We start from the raw sequence: 17,273 nt of genomic DNA on the forward strand, positions 1-17,273 counted from the left end.
CGTGCACACACATATATGCACAAGCACAAACACACACTTATGCATGCACACAAGCATACGCGCCCCCATAAGGCAACATACATGTGCATGCACAACACACAAACACGCACATGTAAGTGCACACCTGCGTATGCACAGCACACGCATGGGCATGCACTAGTGCACACATACATATGCACGCGCAAATGAGCACACATGTGTGCACACACAAACACACATGCACACGCTATGCCCTGTGGCTTCCTTTCTTTTACACATGTTGCTGCACTGGGGGACAACCTCCTTCAACTTCCTTTCAAACACCACCCAGAAATACTGAGAAAATCCCCCTCACAGAAGGTTATGGCCTTATTGATTAAAGGAAAATTAGATGGAATTATTTTGGAGACACAATGCCCATCATCAGCTAAAACGCATGTTAAATTAATTCATTTGCTGGTCTCAGAGCAGACATTAGGAGTCGCTGGGGAAGCCCTGTTACAAATGAAATCTCTCAAAAGCCACGTGTGGCTTCTTCCCTGTGTGCTGTTCTTCCTCCTGTCGACACGGCACATGCACACACACAACTAATACACGCACACACGTGCACACTGTCGGATGTTGCAGTGCACACTCCATTTCTACCTTCGGGACTTTGTCAGGAATTCCTTTCTGCTCGGGTGTGGCGAGGCTCAGATGCACAGCTGGCCTCCAAGCCGTGGATGAGCTGCCCAAAGCCCCATGCCCTCCAGGAGCTGGAGCTGCCGTTTTGCATCATTTTTTTCTGTTTCCGCCGGTTCTTCCTCTCTCCTTCTCTAACCACACAATGTGAAAATGCCCCCGGACCGTGCATTGCCTGTTTATTATGCTGCCTCTGAAACACAGATCCCATTATGTGGGGAGAAATGAAAGGAGAACCTGCGTGGATCTGGTTTAGCAGGTGGTTGGATACTATAAATTTTAGGGTGTTTGGCCTCCCTCCCGCTCCTTAGCCCCTTCAATCTTGTCAGCTGTAAAATGGGTCTCTGTTTAACCGCTCTTGGATCCTCATGGAGATGAAAGGTGAACTCATGAATTACTGGTGCTGACAGCCCAGCAAGGCCTCGCCGCAGGGGATCCCCTTTGTTCCGTCCACTCTGACCTCCCGCGCCCTGTCTGTCTGTGGGAACCGGACCAGAAGAATGTGGGGAGGAGTCAGGAGCACAGAAGCAGCAGGCCCGCTCCTGGCCGGGGAGTCAGAGCACAGAAGCGTCAGGCCTGCTCCTGGCCCAGGAGAGCTGCCATTCTTCTGCTGCAAATATTCTGACCTCATCTGGGGCACACCTCCACCCTGATCCGATCCATCGGTGACCTCCTTTGTGCTTTGCAAAGCGAGCCAATAGGTTCTGCTCCAGAATCATCCACACAAGGGCAGGAAGGGTGCTTCTCCTGAGAGCAGAAGTGCGTTTCATTTTCTTGTGTGTGGGGGAAGAAAGTGGCTATGCGCTGAGCCCGGCTCTGAGGAGGGGAAATCCGAGCGCGAAGTCTGGCGGGAAGCAAGTCTTCACAGTGCACAAAGATCATTTCAGGTTAAAGCCGTAGTTGAGAAGTGACCTGTTGTTCCAAAGGAATGAGGCGCCATGCCTTCCAGCTGGAGTCGAGATTCGTTCAGCGGTCTCATTTGATTTGCAATAAAAAAATTTCAAGAAAGTATTAAAAGCCATGAAAGAACCATCTGTCCAGCCCGAGAAAGGGCACCCCCGGAGGGAAGGGGGTCTCTCTCATCCTCTAAGCACCTTGAGGCCACCCTCACCATCCCACCGAGGAATTGCCGGAACACACAAGCTCATCAAGTTTCTTAGAATAATGAAAAGCGTTTTCGAAAATAACTGGAGGAAATCAACATTTGGTAACACTGAAGTTTGGAAAAGGGAAACTGCAACACAGTGTGAATGTATTTTGTGAAGTTTCTACCTCATAAGAACACGTTTTAGGTTCAAATAACGAATTCGTGGGCTTGTGTTCATTTATTTGGAATACTAATTTTAAAAAATCCTTGTTAAGGCAGAACAGTACCAATGAAAATCGCCAAATTAATAAATAAATAGGAGCTTCAGATGATTTAATACAGATCTTTAAGACAACGAAAGGCCACTCTCTGTTCTGAGAGCAAACTGTCCTTCCCTCCCCTTAAAACAAAAAGGTGTTTTAAAAAATTAACTATAAGTCACTTTACTTTAAAAATAAGAATGCCGTCATGGCCCTGGGTTCCTCAGCAGGATAATCACATCCCCTGTGTCTATGGGACAGATAACCGGTGATCGACGCATCCTGCACCAGGAGTGGTTAGAAGAGCCGCTGAACTTCCTTACGGAAAGTCACTGCCCTTCAAGGACGGGCACGTTCTGTTTCCACCAAGCACTCTTTGCGTTGCCAATAAACAGTATAATTCTGGTCTGCTTTCAGGTACAATTTAGAGAGAAATTGAATGACGAAAGGCGAGGCGATTTCCTCCAGATGCCTGCTGGCATAGCAGGACACGCCCGACAGATTCCCGGTTCACACTTTTATTTTGTACGAGAAAAAAAGCAGGTTTTAATAAAATTTCTGTGTGTAAATAGTTTTAAAACTAGAAACACTATTCCCATCCATAGTCTATGCTCCTGTTCCAAATGCGTTTCTTCTACAATGGCAGTATTTAAGGCTTTGTTCTATTACTTATAATTTGTCACAAAAAGAACAAGGTAGTGAACTTAGTTTTGTGTAGGAGAAAGGCAATTAGCTCACATATTTTCCGGAAAACTTCTAAAATCATCTTTAAAAGTTTATGCCTTGTTTTATGAAACTTAAAATACAGAGTACAGGAGTGTATTATTCTCTAACAAAACTCATTTTTGGAAGGTTTTGCAAATATATCATCATGAACAGTATTTCCTTTTAAAAAAGAGATTCAGAAATTGTATTCATTCACGTTAAATTTTCTTGTACTTCTTCAAACTCAGGAGAAGTTGCAAACATAATTTTTTTATCAATGCTACTTCTATTGCAGGAGGTAATTTCTTAGGCTTACTATTAAAGAGACTAGAAATACTGAATGAAACCCAAAAATGCACCCTTAACATTTACTGCTGCAGCTTCTTGTGGATTTTTTTACTGCTTGTCTTTCCCAACAGAATCTCAGAATTTCAGTGTTCAGAGCTGTGACCTATATATGGGAAAACAAGTTTTAAAATGTAGGGATAGAGAAAAATAGAAAAATAAATATAAGCAATAGAATTAGACAAACTAGATATTTCTTTTATTGATGATGCGTGTTTTTTCTTCCTTTTTATTTTTTATTTTTTATTATACTTTAAGTTCTAGGGTATGAGGCCAGCGAGAAGGAGGAGCCGCCCTGGGGAAGGTGCGGAATGTCGCGTGGAGCCCGGCTCTCTGCCTTTGAAATACACACAGGATTTTCATGCACTCACCAGCATGGCTGGCTTTTCAGACTAGCCAGATTTAACTCAGGACAGTTGTATAGAGGACTGGGGTTGAGCCTGCCTTCCAAAGAAAGCAGAAGTCTCCAGAAACAAAGCCTCCCAGATCCAGCTTATAGGCTGATGGTTGTGAAGGAAGAATTGGAAGGCAATTAAGTGCGCTGTGAAACAGCACGAAAGGCATTAATTCCTCAGTCTCTTGCTTGTGAATCTACTTTTGTGTTGACTCTTCACTAGTACAGTTGGGGATGCCCTTGTCCACAGCGGCGTTTCTAGAGGGCTTCTAGATTTTCTGAGCATCATATTTAGGTAGATGATATCATTTCAGAGCCTTTGATATCTTTGGGGATTTCTTTATCCAAATGAACTGAAGTGTTAGTTTAAGGGCTTTTTCCATGCTGAAAGTGCCTGTTTTTGGCTACCTACCCAACTTCCCCAGAAAGTCATGCAAATAAAGTGAGATCCCATGGAAAGCAGGGAGGAAACGAGAGGGGGTGTGGGGTAGCAGTCAGAGAAGAGGAGGCTGTGCACACCACAGACAGGGAAGGCGGCAGCCACATGGACCTGGGCCCGCGGCTGGGCCCTGAAGCCTGCAGACCATCATCTCTTCCCCTTTCTCTTTCTGGGTTTCATTTCACATCCAGCAGATGGTGTGAAATTCCGGGTCATCTTAAATGGACAAAGAATATTTTTAAATACTCCAAGGAAAGCCATGGTTATGTTTTTGTTGTTGTTGTTGTTTTCAGTGTTATTGGGTCACCCTTTCTGGGAAGAATTCTCACTATAAACGTGTGTGTCTCACCGACACCAAAAGCCCTGCGTGCCAATTCAGAGGCTCTTGTCTGGCACCCTCATCCCAAGAAATGTTACACTCTGCAGCTTAATTCCCATTCCAGCTTTGCCGAACACCTCCCGGTGGTGTCTCCATCTGTAGCCTCCTTTCCCAGGCTGGACTGCGTCCCTCTAAAATTCACAGTTGAAGTCTGAGCCCAGGCAACTCAGAATGAGGCTCCACAGTTCTCCCCTGGCACTCGAGGAGACTGGTTCCAGGAACCCCTCAGGCATCAAACCCATGGATGCCCAAGTCCCTTATATAGAATGGCATGGCATTTGCATATAACCTGTGCACCTCCTCCCGTGTGCTTTAAATCAGTTCTAGATTACTTACGGTACCTAACACAGTGTACATGATGTGCAAATAGTTGCTACGTTGGGTTAATTTTGTATCTGTACTATTTTTATTGTTGTTAATATGTTCGATCTGCAGCTGGTTGAATCCATAGATGTGGAACCTGGGGATAAGGCGGGAAGTGTATTTGGGCAAAGGATTGCTGCAGAGGTGATTCGTGGAGATGCGGTCATAGTGGAGTAAGGTGGTCCCTAATTCAATATAACTGGTGTCCGCATACAAAGAGGAAATTGGACACAGAGGAGAAAACCATGTGATGTGGGAGGCAGAGGTTGGAGGGGTGCAGCTATGAGCCAGGGACCACCAGGGACAGCAGGCAGCTCCACGAGCTGGGAGAGGCTGGGGCAGACCCTCAGAGGCCCCGGAGGACCCGGTCCTGCCCACACCCTGGTCTTGCACTTGGGGCCTCCCGAGCTGGGAGAGAATCAAACGCTACTGTGGAAGTCACTCGGTCTGTTACAGCCCTCCTATGTCTCTTTAACTTGTTTAAATGGAGGTTCCGCTTCTTCTCCTCTAAACTGTGGTGGTTACTCACTATGGTTCCTCCTAATATATAACGATGTGTAGGAGATTCCGTTTTGATATCATAAGCATTTACCTTTGGGTAAATTTCAGGGTCCAGAGTGCATGTGGGTCCTGGGGATGCACGGCAGGCGGACCCTAAAGTGAGGCTTTTAATGACATGCAAATTAGGGGCAGATTATGCAGAAATGTCTAGAAGAAGAATGGTAACTTGGGAGTGGTCCTGGTGCTGCCGTGGCGATGGTAAACTGACATGGCATGGGTGGGTATGTCCTGTGGAGAGGAGCTCTTGCCTCTTTCCTATTTCAGGCAGACCTCAGTCCAGTCCAGAGATGGGTCCCCACCTCTGGAGTCCTGCCTCTGCCTCTCCAAGGCCTGGCATTGCCACCTTCCACAGGCTCCTGGGGGCATCCGCTGCCTCATCTGTGCATGAGAATGGATGGCCCTGAGTGAGGGAGCCCATGGCAGCTTCTCCTTTCTGGTTTTAACTAAGCCAGTTAAACAATGAATAATGTACCTGGGAGGCCCTGGTCTGAGAACACAGGGATGCACTAAGCTGGCTCCAAAGAATAACACGGGGAGAAGCAGCATTGGTGGGAAGACCCCAGAGCCAGGGCCCCTGTAGCGTCTGGAAGATGACTAAGAGGGAACACTGAGGATGAAGGAGACCTAGTGGGATTCCTGTGGAAGGCAGGCGGGGTGCAGGCAGGGTGCAGGCGGGGTACAGGCAGGGTGCAGGCGAGGGCAGGCGGGGTGCAGGCGAGGGCAGGCGGGGTACAGGCGGGGTGCAGGCAGGGGACAGGCAGAGTGCAGGAGGGGTGCATGCAGGGGGCAGGCGGGGCGCAGGCGGGGGCAGTTGGGGTGCAGGCAGGGGGCAGGCGGGGCGCAGGCAGGGTGTAGGTGGGGACAGTTGGGGTGCAGGCGGGGGGCAGCTGGGGTGCAGGCAGGGTGCAGGTGGGGTGCAGGTGGGGTGCAGGTGAGGGGCAGGCGGGGTGCAGGCGGGGGGCAGTTGGGGTGCAGGGGGCAGGCGGGGTGCAGGCGGGGTCAGTTAGGGTGCAGGTGAGGGGCAGGCGGGATGCAGGCAGGGTGCAGGAGGGGGACAGGCAGGGGGCAGGCGGGGTGCAGGCAGGGTGCAGGTGGGGGGCAGCTGGGGTGCAGATGAGGGGCAGGCGGAGGGCAGTTGGGGTGCAGGGGGCAGGCGGGGTGCAGGCAGGGTGCAGGTGGGGTGCAGGTGAGGGGCAGGCGGGATGCAGGCAGGGTGCAGGAGGGGGACAGGCAGGGGGCAGGCAGGGTGCTGATGTCACCGGGAACAGTGGAGGCAGAGGAGGCCCAGGAGACATCTCAGACATCAAGGATGGGGTCCCTGCTAAACTGACTTTGCAGGAATTTTTGGTAAAACTGGATTTTACAAGGAAGCGCACGGATGGCCTAGGAGAAGGTCCAGGAGTCTAGCCACAGCTTCCTCATACAGAGACAGTCAGAGGCATGCCTCGACGAGCTGTCTCCAGCTGGGCTTGACGTTGTGCTAAATCCTAGCAGTGCCCCACTTGTGTATGATTAGTTACTTGATAAGGAAAAAAGTGATACTATAAGCTCGGTCCTGTTGCTTACAGTGGGTGATCTGGGCAGGTTCTTGGGCGCCTGCGGTGGGCAGTGGCGGGCATGAGCCTGTGGGGTTGGGTGCAGGGACCGCGGTTTACACAGAGGCGCTGCACAGACAGTACAGTAGGGCACGGGTGTGAGGCAGAGACACTTATGCCATGTGAGATTCTAGAGGCAGAAACGCTGGTTGAAATAAAAGCCTTGCATCCCTGGCTAACACTCAAGCAGGGTGATCCCTCAACAAATATCTTTCATTTTTATTACAGAAAAAATCAGGCATGACCAAAAGTAGAGAGAAAAGTACAAAAAAATTCCCGCACACTCATCACCCAGCGTCAACAATTACCACCTTACAGCCGCCTCCTTCAACTGTACTCCTACCTAACTCTGCTCCAAAGCCTCCTGGGTTATTTTAAAGAAAACCTCACACACAGTATTGTTTCATCCATCAAGGTTACGGTACGCATCTCTAAAAGTAAAACACTTATTCACACACACACAGAACCTCAGAGGTGTAGTACCAGCACTACCACCAACAATACGATCACTTAAAGACACTGTGTAAGATTCTGTTGCAATTCTTTTTGTCCTTAGAGTATATCCCAGTAGGGATGCCACAGTTAAATTACTGAATGTGAAAGTCGTTGGAAAAGGCCTCTCTGTGGTGGTGGCTAACTCAAGACATATGCATGTTCATCTGTTTCATTTTGTTTTTGATTTTTAGGACTGTTAAAACTTAATCATGTTTGATAACTATGCACAATCTTTACACAGTTCCAAGGTCATATGATGGATTTGGCATGTGAGTTAAGGAGGCAAGGCTGGGCTGGCAGGCTGTGTCCCTGCTGGCCTGAGAACGAGTACAGCCTCTGGAAACCTCGCCCCTTCCCAGCCCTGTCTACACAGCAGGTAGCAGGGTGTTCTGAGAGAAGTCCAGCTTCTGCTTTTGAGCTCTCTACCCTATTTTAACCACCCCCATAAGTAACCACTTTGAAATTCTACTTTATGGTCTAATTCTTCCACTTGGTTTTCAGTATAAAACAAATATATCTTCATCGGTCTGCATAGCTGCCTCTCCTCTCTCGTGTAAATGGCAGCAGATCAGACATCCTCTGCTGTGTCCAATGTGTGAATAAATACGGCGTCTTCACACGTCCCTTCCTGACGGATATGAAGGTGGTTTACAGGTGTGGGTTCTTTGTTTTGGCTTTTTGTTCTGCTTTTAGTGTTTTGCTATCACAAATAGTGTGACAAATAAGCCATGCCTATGGCACTTTTATTTTTGCCAGTCTGTCTTTGGAACAGATTCTTAGAAACAGGATATGGGATTTTCCAAGAACCTGCCTCATTCACTCCACAGTGGTTGTGCCATTTTGCCACAAGCAAAGTGTGAGCAAACAGAATATATTTCGTGTGTTTGTAAATTTTTATCTGATAGATGAAAAATGAGATCTTGGCAAACCAGATCCAGCAGCACATCAAAAAGCTTATCCACCATGATCAAGTTGGCTTCATCCCTGGGATGCAAGGCTGGTTCAGCATACGCAAATCAATAAACGTAATCCAGCATATAAACAGAACCAAAGACAGAAACTACATGATTATCTCAATAGATGCAGAAAAGGCCTTTGACAAAATTCAACAGCCCTTCATGCTAAAAACTCTCAATAAATTCAGTATTGATGGAACGTATCTCAAAATCATAAGAGCTATTTTATGACAAACCTACAGCCAATATCATACTGAATGGGCAAAAACTGGAAAAATTCCCTTTGAAAACTGGCACAAGACAGGGATGCCCTCTCTCACCACTCCTATTCAACATAGTGTTGGAAGTTCTGGCTAGGGCAATCAGGCAAGAGAAAGACATCAAGGGTATTCAGTTAGGAAAAGAAGTAGTCAAATTGTCCCTGTTTGCAGATGACATGATTGTATATTTAGAAAACCCCATTGTCTCAGCCCAAAATCTCCTTAAGCTGATAAGAAACTTCAGCAAAGTCTCAGGATACAAAATTAATGTGCAAAAATCACAAGCATTCTTATACACCAGTAACAGACAAACAGAGAGCCAAATCAGGAATGAACTTCCATTCACAATTGCTTCAAAGAGAATAAAATACCTAGGAATCCAACTTACAAGGGATGTAAAGGACCTCTTCAAGGAGAACTACAAACTACTGCTCAGTGAAATAAAAGAGGACATAAACAAATGGAAGAACATACCATGCTCATGGAGAGGAAGAATCAATATTGTGAAAATGGCCATACTGCCCAAGGTAATTTATAGATTCAATGCCATCCCCATCAAGCTACCAATGACTTTCTTCACAGAATTGGAAAAAACTGCTTTAAAGTTCATATGGAACCAAAAAAGAGCCCGCATCTCCAAGACAATCCTAAGTCAAAAGAACAAAGCTGGAGGCATCATGCTACCTGACTTCAAACTATATTACAAGGCTACAGTAACCAAAACAGCATGGTACTGGTACCAAAACAGAGATATAGACCAATGGAACAGAACAGAGTCCTCAGAAATAATACCACACATCTACAGCCATCTGATATTTGATAAACCTGAGAGAAACAAGAAATGGGGAAAGGATTCCGTATTTAATAAATGGTGCTGGGAAAATTGGCTAGCCATAAGTAGAAAGCTGAAACTGGATCCTTTCCACACTCCTTATACGAAAATTAATTCAAGATGGATTAGAGATTTAAATGTTAGACCTAATACCATAAAAACCCTAAAAGAAAACCTAGGTAATACCATTCAGGACATAGGCATGGGCAAGGACTTCATGTCTAAAACACCAAAAGCAACGGCAACAAAAGCCAAAATAGACAAATGGGATCTAATTAAACTAAAGAGCTTCTGCACAGCAAAAGAAACTACCATCAGAGTGAACAGGCAACCTACAGAATGGGAGAAAATTTTTGCAATCTACTCATCAGACAAAGGGCTAATATCCAGAACCTACAAAGAACTCAAACAAATTTACAAGAAAAAAACAAACAACCCCATCAAAAAGTGGGCAAAGGATATGAACAGACATTTCTCAAAAGAGGAAAGAGGACATTCATACAGCCAACAGACACATGAAAAAATGCTCATCATCACTGGCCATCAGAGAAATGCAAATCAAAACCACAATGAGATACCATCTCACACCAGTTAGAATGGCAATCATTAAAAAGTCAGGAAACAACAGGTGCTGGAGAGGATGTGGAGAAATAGGAACACTTTTACACTGTTGGTGGGATTGTAAACTAGTTCAACCATTATGGAAAACAGTATGGCGATTCCTCAAGGATCTAGAACTAGAAGTACCATATGACCCAGCCATCCCATTACTGGGTATATACCCAAAGGATTATAAATCATGCTGCTATAAAGACACATGCACACGTATGTTTATTGCAGCACTATTCACAATAGCAAAGACTTGGAATCAACCCAAATGTCCATCAGTGACAGACTGGATTAAGAAAATGTGGCACATATACTCTATGGAATACTATGCAGCCATAAAAAAGGATGAGTTTGTGTCCTTTGTAGGGACATGGATGCAGCTGGAAACCATCATTCTCAGCAAACTATCACAAGAACAGAAAACCAAACACCGCATGTTCTCACTCATAGGTGGGAACTGAACAATGAGATCACTTGGACTCGGGAAGGGGAACATCACACACCGGGGCCTATCACGGGGAGGGGGGAGGGAGGAGGGATTGCATTGGGAGTTATACCTAATGTAAATGACGAGTTGATAGGTGCTGACGAGGTGATGGGTGCAGCACACCAACATGGCACAAGTATACATATGTAACAAACCTGCACGTTATGCACATGTACCCTAGAACTTAAAGTATAATAAAAAAAAAATAAATAAAAAATAATTTAAAAAAAAGAAAAATGAGATCTTGGTACGGTTTCATCAAATATTTGTTAAATATTTGTTAAATAAATGTTAAATAAATAACAATATTTAATGTTCAATAAATAAACAATAAATAAATAAATTGTTAAAAATTATTTGTTAAATAAATGTTCATTAAACATTTCCAAAGAATGGAACAGGGTCTCCAGGCTGCTGAGCAGTGGTCTCGTCTGGAGGCCAGAAGTCGAATTGAACTTGCACAAAAAAGGGAAGTTTAATATACACAATGGTTATTTGAATCAATGAATGAGTGAATGCTTGAGTGACTGAATGGGTGTTGCAATGAAAATCAGTAAGGGCCACGGTGTATCGGCTGCAGATCCACTGAGCCGGCGTTTACTGTCAGAGTCTGGGAGGGCCCAGGGAATGCCATCCGCACTGTGGCCTAGGCAGACCACCTGTGCATGCCACTGAGCTCCAGCCCTCTTCTTCTTTAAATTCTACTTTATTTTTAATTGACACATAATCATTGTACTTATTTATGGGGTACAGTGTGATGTGTCAATCCATGCAGACATTGTGTAATGATCAATCAGGATAGCTTATGCATCATCTCAAACATTTATTATATCTTCATGGCGTAAATATCCCAAATCCTCTCTTCTAGTTATTTTGAAATGTACAACACAGTATTGTTAACTATAGTCACCCTACCATGCAACAGATGAACGAATAAAAAGCATGTGGGCTGTATACCCAGGGGAATACTATTCAGCCATAAAAAAGAATGAAATCCTATTATTTTTTGCAACATAGATATAACTGGGGGACATTGAGTTTAGTGGCACAATCCCCCTTTTTAATCACGATTTTCAGTTGCATTTCTATAATGATTAGTGGACACCTAATTCGTGCCAGTCACTGGGGATACACCTGCTCTGACTTTTGAATTAATAGGAAGCTTTCTGAACATCATTCTTTTTATATTGAGCTGTTTAGAGGAGTCTTGGTTTAAAACACTCAAGGGAATGGCGTAAGGCTTTGATTGTATTTGCCCCCCATTTGCTTTAGGGAAAGGAACACAGATTAGGTGGGTCCTTGGGAAATTTTCATACCTGAGATTCCGATTTGACACGTGCCGGTGATGAGGCAGTGGTTTCCTTGTTAGAAGCAACTTTGAAGGACGGACACCGGATCCTGAACTGTTTTCCCCTGTGGCTGCGTGACTCACCTCCCACAGCAACTGCAGTCACGTCCACTGGGCACCTGCCCCATTCCAGAGTGGGAGCAGGGCAGCAGGAGGTCCAGTCTGAGAATCAATTCACCCAGCAATGCATCTTTAACCAGGGGACAAATGCACAGAAAACAGGCGGCCAGGTCCGTGACCATTCGCGGGTGAATGTCTGTAGCTTCGAGTGTGCCCTGGCACGGAGGCACCTCTAACACCGGCTGGCGACCTCTTTCACAGCGCCACGCTCACGTGGATTCAGGGGAAACTGAAGGTGCTATTATTCTGCTGCTTGAGAAAGGCTGACGTTTTCCTTCCAGTCATTAGTCCTCCCTGGACGGCACAAGGGAAAGGTGCCCACACACCCCTCAGCAGCAGTGCGCGGTGCGTGTAAACATAATAGCATTGACTGGAATTTGATCTCAAACGAATGACACCATGAAGGTTGACATAAGGCTCTCCTGCCTCGTGTCAGTCACTGCCCCCTGCAGCTGTGGGGCGTCTCCCACCAATGACCTCAGTCCTGCCGGGCCCTGTGGGCTGCCATGACCCACTGTGTCTGGTTGGAATGTCCTAGATGGAGCCTCCCTCATGGCATATCATCCGTTGCCTCGCCCCACATGTGCCACAGACTGCAGTCGGCCCCACAGGCGACAGAGCAGAACACAAGGCCGCCGCTCCTACCTTCCTTGCCTGGCCACAGTGGGGGCCTTCGGGGCCACTGTGATGGCGTGGCTGGTCTCCACCGGGCTCTCCTCGCAGGCCCTGCCATCACTTTCTCCATGCCTCCTTTCCCCGTGCAGACGAGGGAGAGGTGGGGTCCAGGCTCATGCCCCACATGCGCCCACGCTGCCGCGTCCTGGATGAAACCTCCGCACTTCCATGGGGGGATTTCTGAGCTCCCGTAAAAAGATGAGCACAGGTGTGTCTTCCTTAGCTCCACAGGGAGATGGACCCGTGGGCTCACGGACTCAGCGGCAGAGCTGGGACTTTGCCCTAGCGGGCTGACTCAGGCACCTGTGGTCTGAGCTCCTTCCCCAAATACACACCTGATCCAAACATGTAGACACATAACCCCAGTCCTCACCTTCACCAGCACTCCGTTTAAACCTCTCTGCACAGAAGATTGTCCAGTGTCCACAGAGTTTAACTTAATTGCATTGTTTCTGAATCAGCTGCACAAATAAAGTAAAAGATTTTATCAAGTTCTGCAGAGCTGAGGTCTGTAGGAGGCCATCAGAGAGCCCAGAAACAGGACAAGCGCACTACGCACAGAGCTCAGAGGAACTCTTCCACTCAATTACCAGTGGGGATCTCAGACACCTGAGATCCACACTTACCTCTCCATCACATACAGCTGTCTTTTGGCCTGCCCCGTGTTCCAGCAGATCCTGAAAGGGAGGAAGGAGGGGAAAGGCTAAGGCTGGAGGGGAGGAGGAGATGGGGAGGGCTGGAGGAGGGAGATGGTGAGAGCTGGGGCGAGGGGGGAGACGGTGACGGATGGAGGAGAGGAGGGAGATGGGGAGGGCTGGAGGGGAGGAGGGAGATGGGAAGAGCTGAAGGGAGGAGGGAGATGGGGAGGCCTGGAGGAGGGAGATGGTGAGAGCTGGAGGGGAGGCAGGTTATGGTGAGGGCTGGAAGGGAGGAGGAAGATATTGAGAGCTGGGGGCAGGGAGGGAGACGGTGAGGGATGGAGGGGAGGCAGGTTATGGTGACGGCTGGAGGGGAGGAGGGAGATGGGGAGGGCTGGAAAAGAGGTGGGTTATGGCGAGGACTGGAGGGGAGGAGGGAGATGATCAGGGCTGGAGGGAGGAGATAGGGAGATGGGGAGGGCTTGAAGGGAGGAGGTAGGGAAATGGTCAGGGTTGGAGAGGAGGGAGATGGAGAGGACTGAATGAGGGAAGGAGGGAGATGGTCAGGGCTGGAGAGGAGGGAGGTGGGGAGGACTGGAGTGGGGAGGGAGGGAGATGGGGAGGGCTGGAGTGCAGAAGGAGATGGGGAGGGCTGGAAGGGAGGCGGGCGAGATGGGGAGGGCTGGAGTGCAGAGGGAGATGGGGAGGGTTGGAAGGGAGGAGGAAGGGAGGTGAGGAGGGCTGGAGAGGAGGGAGAGGGAGAGGGCTGAAGGAGAAGAGTGAGGGAGATGGTGAGCGCCAGAGGGGAGGAGGGAGATGGTGTGGGATTGACGGGAGGAGGGAGATGGGGAGGGCTGAGCAGGAAGCACTGAGCTGTGCTCCTCTCCTGCCTTCTCTGTACCTTGCTGGGTGGCTGACTCCAGAGTCCCAGGGCACCCTAGCTCTTCTCTGGTTGGGCTGATTTTTCAGTCCCCGTTTTGTGAAGAGGGAAACACCAGTGACCAGTGTCAGGGGTGCCTTTTTCCTTTCACGAGCGGGGCAAGAGGTACTCCTTACCCGTGTGTCATTTCTCCTATTGCAAAATGTTCTAAGAGAAAAAAGCATGTTTTCATCTCCACTGCCACAAGAACCCATTAACAGGTCCGTTCTGGTTAATTTTGGAGTCTGGCTTCCAATGCCATTATTTTCCACTCTTATTTCAATGCACATTTTTTGAGAGGCAGGGCCTGATGAAGGCAACATTCAAATCTGTCCAAATATCCCAGTTTCCAGGTTATCTGCAGAGAAAAACCGAGTGGCACACTGGCAGGATCCTTGGAACAGCAGCGGATCCCCCGCACAGGCACACCCACTGCTTATTGTCAGGAGCCGAGGTCCGGGATGCTCCAGGGCCTGCAGGCCCTTTGGAGCAGGAATCCAACTACCTCCTGGGGTCTCATGGACACCTTGGCCAGGCAATGGGCCTCCCCACACATTGTGTCCGGGAGGTTCTGTTCAGAGTGTGTGCTTGGAAGCTCACATTGAGGCTAAAGTGATGAATTCGCTTATTTCTAGGGCCCCGCTGTGGGAGAACGAGGTCCCTTTCCAGTTGTCAGGGAATGCAAGCCTTCACAGCTGACACTGCGGTGCCTTCAAGATGGAATCAGGGTCCCAGTGGGGGTGCCCAGGGGACTGTGGGCCAGGGGATGAGGGGGTGGAGGACCGCAGGACCTGGAGGAACCTCAGCTGTGTCCTGAAGGCTCTGCAGAGCTGGTCAGGTGGAGGACGGGATTCCAGGTGGGAGAGGATGGTACAAGCCGAGGCAACGGGCTGAGAAAACATACAGCGTGAAAGAAGCAGGAGACCTTTCTGGAGAGAGAAAATGCAAGCCGGGAAGCTCCTGCTGAACCCACGGCCTTGCTGGCCGCACTGACAGCGCCTGGTCCACAGTGACAGGAGAGACAAATGAATGTAGGAGAAAAATCCGGGGTATGTTTTTTATTGTTATGATTTTTTTAATGTTAAAATTACAAGGAGAGAAAAGTAATGGATAGCCTTTAAAATATTGGGAAAAATACAGAAAGGTACATAAAGTTACTCACGCTGGTGTTACTTTCGAGCTCCCTCAAGTCCCCAGGCACTAGAGGGTGAGGAGGAGGGGTGAGGCCACAGAGCAAGGAGAGCATTGAAAATACCCACAGTGAGGGTGCTCGACCAGCCATTGACCAGTGGGCCCTTTGTCAGAGCTTCGCCTCCTGAAGCTAATTGTTCATCCAAGTGATTCTGTCAAAATTATATGCTGTTAGTGGATAAAAATGATTCATAAACATGTATGAGCACTCCAAACCTCGCACTTTCTACTAAGAAACAAGTCCGGCCAATTGTCTCTCTACTTCTGACATGGTGGGAGGTGTCAGAAAGTGATGGGGTGAGTTTGACATTAGAAGTGGAGGGCAAACAGGAGAAGAACTGACAAACTGGAGGTGCCCCTTCTTTCTCTGGTCATTGGCCTGTGCATGGAGCTTAGCCCTAAGAAAAGACTGATCCCCAACGATTTTCCTTTCATGTCTTCATTAACAACACGGAGACTATTCATGAGGTTAGAATGCTGTCAGAGCAAACCGGCATGTTCAGTATCTGGGAATTCTCAGAAAATAGATACTGAGTGCAATGCATCATTTTCATTTCTCTGGAAAATAAAGATATTAGCAAAGAATGACGTGGTGCATGCAGCTGCAGTTTCCCCACTCCAGCAAGTGTGAGTGAGTGTGCTGCTCCCGACCTGCTCCAAGAGGAAAAGCTGAGCTGGAGACCCCGGCAGCTCACAGAGGGTTTCCTACCAGGGTGTCTTGCACATGTGTGTTTGCAGTGTGCACGCATGTGTATACACGTGCTGGTATGCGTGCATGTGCGTGTTTGCATGTGTGCACATGTGGGTGCATGTGTGGTTGCTATGCTTGCACATGTGTGTTTGCATGTGTTTTATGTGTGTACATGTGGGTGCATGTGTGTGTTGCTATGTGTGCACGTGCATGTTTGTGTGTTTTTATGTGTGTATGTGGGGGCGCATGTGTGTTGCTATGTGTGCACATGCATGTTTGTGTGTGTGTTTATGTGTGTACGTGTAGGTGCATGTGTGTGTTGCTATGTGTGCACATGTGTTTGCGTGTGTTTTTGTGTACATGTGGGTGCATGTGTGTTTGCTATGCATGCACATGCATGTTTGCGTGTTTTTATGTGTGTATGTGTGGGTGCATGTGTGTGTTGCTATGCATGCACATGCATGGTTGCATGTGTTCTTATGTGTGTACATGTGAGTGCATGTGTGTTTGCTATGCATGCACATGCATGTTTGCATGTGTTTTTATGTGTGTACGTGTGGGTGCATGTGTGTGTTGCTATGCATGCACATGCATGTTTGCGTGTGTTTTTATGTGTGTACGTATGGGTGTATGTGTGTGTTGCTATGTGTGCACATGTGTGTTTGCGTGTTTTTATGTGTGTACGTGTGGGTATGTGTGTGTTGCTATGTGTGCACATGTGTGTTTGCGTGTGTTTTTGTGTGTGTACGTGTGGGTGTATTGTGTGTTGCTATGCGTGCACATGTGTGCATGTGTTTTATGTGTGTACATGTGGGTGCATGTGTGTGTTGCTATGCATGCACATGCATGTTTCTGTGTGTTTTTATGTGTGTACGTGTGGGTGCATGTGTTGCTATGCATACACGTGTGTGTGTGTTTGCATGTATGTGTGGGTATCTGGGGCTCCCTGACAATATGAGGAAAATTGATGAATTTTTCTGGAAAACACTAATTACCATGGTAACCACCGTGGTCCACACACTGGAAAGCTGAGATGCCAGGACTTTTTTGTGACTGTCATTAATCTTGTCAGTCAGCGCTTCATCTGATTATGGTGACACTCACACAGCTTCCACGATGTGGTTAAAAATCGCTAGTTCCAGTCACTTAGTTGACTATTTCTCAGTAGTCAACTCCACATCTCCACATTTGACCAAAACATGTAGAATTTGAGCTTTGAGAATAAAAAATGAAATCATATGCAAAATATATATTTCAGGGGTGG

The sequence above is a fragment of the Chlorocebus sabaeus genome, chromosome 3 (genome assembly GCF_047675955.1).
Source record: "Chlorocebus sabaeus isolate Y175 chromosome 3, mChlSab1.0.hap1, whole genome shotgun sequence".
In the NCBI taxonomy this organism is placed as follows: domain Eukaryota; kingdom Metazoa; phylum Chordata; class Mammalia; order Primates; family Cercopithecidae; genus Chlorocebus; species Chlorocebus sabaeus.